The sequence below is a fragment of the Neopelma chrysocephalum genome, unplaced genomic scaffold (assembly GCF_003984885.1).
Source record: "Neopelma chrysocephalum unplaced genomic scaffold, ASM398488v2 Primary Assembly neopelma1_97065, whole genome shotgun sequence".
Lineage (NCBI taxonomy): Eukaryota > Metazoa > Chordata > Aves > Passeriformes > Pipridae > Neopelma > Neopelma chrysocephalum.
The window spans coordinates 2,283,561-2,288,306 of record NW_020925707.1 but is presented as its reverse complement, the minus strand read 5'-3'; the positions used below and the strand labels follow the sequence as shown (position 1 = coordinate 2,288,306).

General features: G+C 42.3%; 1 long non-coding RNA gene across 1 annotated transcript; it reads right to left on the bottom strand.

The window, feature by feature from the left end:
* Positions 1 to 420: 420 nt before the first annotated feature.
* Positions 421 to 3,083, bottom strand: LOC113961169. Its single transcript, XR_003532227.1, has 3 exons — positions 2,556 to 3,083; positions 2,107 to 2,115; positions 421 to 1,453 (listed from the first exon to the last, which is right to left on the bottom strand). It is a non-coding gene; the product is annotated as an uncharacterized LOC113961169 (long non-coding RNA).
* Between the last annotated feature and the right edge of the window lie 1,663 nt (positions 3,084 to 4,746).

Sequence of the window (4,746 nt, the reverse complement as noted above, 5' to 3'; positions counted from 1 at the left end):
TGGCCTCAATACTTGTGACTGCTGCTTGTTCTAGAACAGATGTATTGGTCACATAATCTGACCAGTGGACATTTAGGATTGTACGGAGGCAGTGTTGATGGAAGCGTTCTAGGAGTCGCAGGTGGTGGCGGTAAATGACCCATGATTCGGACCCATATAAATGAGTAGACAGCACAATGGCTCTGTAAACACTGATCTTTGTACTTTTCTTCAAGTGTTTATTTCACCAAACTCTTTTATGAAGCTTTCCAAAAGCACTATATGCCTTTGCTAACCTGTTGTCTATCTCTCCGTTGATCTTACCATCCGAGGAGATGATGCTTCCCAGGCAATTAAACTGCTGGACTGATTTGAGCTCTGATTCGCCAATGGTGATATGGGGATGATGGAAGACTTCCTGAGGTGCAGGTTGATAGAAAACTTCAGTCTTCTTTAAGCTGACTTCCAGCCCAAAGAGCTCAGCAGCCTCAGCAAAGCAGGATGTTAAACGCTGCAGAGCTACTTCTGTGTGGGATTTTTATTAACACAGTAATATTTATTATACCTGTCCAATTTTGAACATGTGCTCACATAAAAGAGCATTTTCTGCTTTACTAATGTAGCTAACTACAATGGTGAAGAGCAAAGGCTCTTAGATCAATGTTTGTTTTCTAATATATAGCAGGTTATTAAACACGCGCTCCAAAGTAACTGGAGTATGACATGCAGCTCCATTAGATGTGTGCAATAAATAGAAGATATTATAAAAGGAGATTTACAGAATCTATTACTGTTTTCTGCTGGAGAGAAATATAAAATGAAGTCCTAAAGGGGACATATGATAAGGAATTGAATACTAAAAAAGATTGTTTATGAAGCACTTTGTTCCCTAGGGGTCCAGCTTAAAGCAGGCCAAGCTGAGGACAATGAAGAGCAGATATAAAAAGTGCTTAAACCTTAAGAAAGTGTGAAAGGCCATTATATGGATGGATAGCTTATAATCTGAGCAGCTGCTTTACAAAATCAACAAAGAAAAAAGATCTGGAAAATAATAAAAAATTAAAGACACATTATTTTGCTCATCATGAAAAATTCAGTAAAAGGAGTATTGCCTAGTGAAACAAAGGTAATTCAGCAAAAATGTGTAATTTATCTTTGCCAGACCAGTTGCAGCAATTGACAAAAATCTGACCATTTTTCTTAGACTGTAAGCTTGCTGCAGGCATTGCCAATAAGTCCTGTCATTACTTTTGACATCACAAGTATCTGCCTGTGGAAATGACAGACCCAGTGACCAAAGCATAAATACAGTTCACTGCATAAAGAGTTCACAATCTGCATCTCACCTATGCAGTCAGCAATACTCATTTCAGAGAGCAAAAATACTTAGGAAGGTGAGGCCGTACGGGTGTCTGAACACATGAATCAGAAAAAAAAAGAAAACTGAAGAAAAATGTCCAAAGGACAGATATTCCTGTTGTGCTGGTTTAAAAGTTAACCAGCAGGGGAAATGAACTCAACTCAAAAGAGAGATTATAAATCAGAATAACAATTTATTACAATAATACAATAAGTACAATTATACAGACAGACAATTGGTTTTGACCCACAAAACCCAAATGTATAATCCAGCACCCTGGGGCATGAACAAAAGTGGTGTTCCTCGGCCCCCCCCACCCTGAGTCCAAAGTAAAGGGAGAGGGGAAAAACCTGCTGGTGGGAGAGCTGTTGCAATCTGGTCAAAAAGTGGTGATTGCAGTCCAGTGGAGGGTGGTGGTCTCAGTCTGGTTGAGAGCGGTGAGCTGCAGTCTTCCTCTGGATCCCACGAGTGGTAAAAAGATTCCAAAACTCCAAGTTTACATATTCTCCAGTTCAGGCAGGAATGCTCAGTCTTTCCCTCAGAGCGGGGAATTCCATAAAAGGGCATGAGGACAGGAACATCTTCCTATCTCACAGGCCTCTTAATGCCTAGTTTATAGCCTGAGCAGTCAGGTTGCTCTGGGCAGAGGGTGTAAATGCTCTATTGATAACAGTTTCTGGGAAATGGCATGGAAGGCTATAGGATACACAGGTTTGGGTTACACCCATCCAGTGATGAATTGGTCCCAGCTGTTCTAACCAGGACACCTGTCCTACCTCTTCGTTTCACGTCTCCAGGATGAAGGACCACCGTCTCCCTAAGATCCTGCTTTATGGTGAACTTGCCACTGGCTGCCGCAAGAGGGGAGCCCCGAAGAAAAGATACAAGGACTCTGTGAAACAACATCTCAGCCTCAGGCATACTGACCACCATAACTGGTTTACTCTGGCCTCAAATCGGGAGGCCTGGAGACACACCATCTATAACGCTGCTGATGCCTTTGAGAAAGCACGCAGGATCACCCTTGAGGAGAAAAGACAACGCAGAAAGAATCGAGCCTTGCAGAATATACCACCTAAGGAGTATTTCTGCTGTGCCTTTTGCAACCGGACATGCCTATCTCGTATCGGCCTTTTTAGCCACCAGCGCGCTTGCACCAAATGTGGGTAGAGCCCTTCCCAAATCTTCGTTTGCGAAGCCTAGCCATGATGATGACCTCTTTGTTTTGATCACATGTTTCAGAGTTATAAAAAGCACTGACAATATCTGAAACTATTGTGAGGTAAAAGTATATAATGAATAATATGAGTATTTCATGTCTGACCTCTATCCCAAAGCATTTGATCATATTTGACAGATTTTGGATCTGAACCTACAAGCTGTGCTGCAGATTGGTGTACCATGCAAGCACAAAAAAATATCTCTGCAAACTCACAGGTAGACCTGACTTGGTGAAATTGAGCTGCTATACAGATGTGTACTTATTTTGTCATGCAAAAGACTATGAAACTCTTACCTCATATCTTCAGAGATTAACTCTGCTAGCTGGAAACATTCCCATTCCAATTTGTTCACTTTTCCCTCAACTCCTGACAGAGAGCAGTCAGGTAAACACTCCTACTCCTGTATGGGGTAGTTCAAACTAACATCCATTCATCCATCCATCCATCCTCTTCTCCTCCCCACTTAATCATTAATCATACACAGCAGGCTCCCCAGGGAAGTGATCACAGCACCAAGCCTGTCTGAGTTCAAGAAGCATTTGGACAATGCTCTCAGGCACAGAACTCTTGGGAATGGTTCTGTGCAGGAACAGGAGTTGAACTCAATGATCCTGGATGGGTTCCTTCCAACTCAGCATATTCTATGATTCTATGACTCTATATGAAGTGATAAACCACTCTGTGTCAGAGGGAAATAAAACACTGTAAGCAGAAATAATATCACATCTCTTTGCAAACTGAATATTTGTCCATCCCTTCTATAAATACAGTCTTCTAAAGGTTTGAACAGGCTTTCAGGTCTTCGACCTATTCCAAAATGAGTTTAGAGCAGAGTTTTTTCCCTCTTGATTGAGAAGCTAGCATCCAATTTATGAAACTTTGCAGAAATGTATGCTATTGAAATTTTATGTATCTGAAGGCTGTAAGAAAGCTTGTACATGCAATTTAGGTAATCAGGTACCCTTTCAAACTGGTGAATGTATACTCCTTTTCAGTAAAACCCTACTGATTTTTAAACTATGAAATTATATATATTTCTTATCTTCCTATCCCATTCTTTGCTACATCGGTATACAGAGTTGCTGTTTTTGAGGGGTTTTTTGGCTGTTTTTTATTTTTTTTCTGCTTTTTTTGTTTGTTTGGTTTGGTTTTTATTTTCAATAGGAGTATGCTTGCTTCATCCTCAAGATGAAACAAACATTTATTAGAGCACATTCCAGGACAAAGTTTAGTCTATATTCACTTGTACAATCTTAAAGATTTTGCAATAGGGGTAGACAGTAGTCCACTGATGTTGGATATTTCTTCTGATCTATTTATCAATAACTTGTGTCCTGGCACCTTCATTTCTGCTACCTGACTAACAACTAAAACAGTAAGTGTCTGTTTTCCTCTGTTATTGTGGAACTATTCCATACCATAGAATCATAAATTTGTTAGGGTTGGAAAAGACCTTTAAGATCATAAAGTCCAACCATTAACCCAGCACCACCACCATGCTCACCATTAAACCATGTCCTCAAGCGTTGCATCCACACGTATTTTGAACGCTTCCAGGAATGGTGACCCCACCACTTCCCCAGGCAGCTTAATTCAACCCTTGACAACACTTTCAGTGAAAAAAATTCTCCTAATATCCAATCTAAACCTTTCTGGTGCAGGGAGGCCATTTAAGGCCACTTCCCCTCTCTCATCCTGTCACTTGTAACCTGGGAGAAGAGACCAACCTCCACCTGGCAACAACCTCCTGTCAGGTAGTTGTATAGTGTGATGGCATCTTCCCTGAGCCTCCTTTCCTCCAAGCTAAACCCCAGCTCCCTCACCTGCTCCTCATTGGACTTGTGCTCAGACCCTTACCCAGCTCCACTGGCCTTCTCTGGACTTGCTCCAGCACCTCAGGGTCTTTCTGGTCTGGAGGGGCCCAAAAATGAACAAAGCACCCGAGGTGTGGCCTCAAAAGTGCCCAGTACAGGGGGACAATCTCTGTCCTGCTGGTCATACTATTTCTGATCCAAGCAGGATGCCATTGGCATTCTTGGCCACCTGGGCACATGCTGGCTCATGTCCAGCTGACTCTTGTCCAGCACCCCCAGATCCTTTTCCCCCAGGCAGCTTTCCAGCCACTTGTCCCCAGCCTGTAGCACTGCCCAGGGTTCTTGTGACCCAAGGGCAGGACCTGGCACT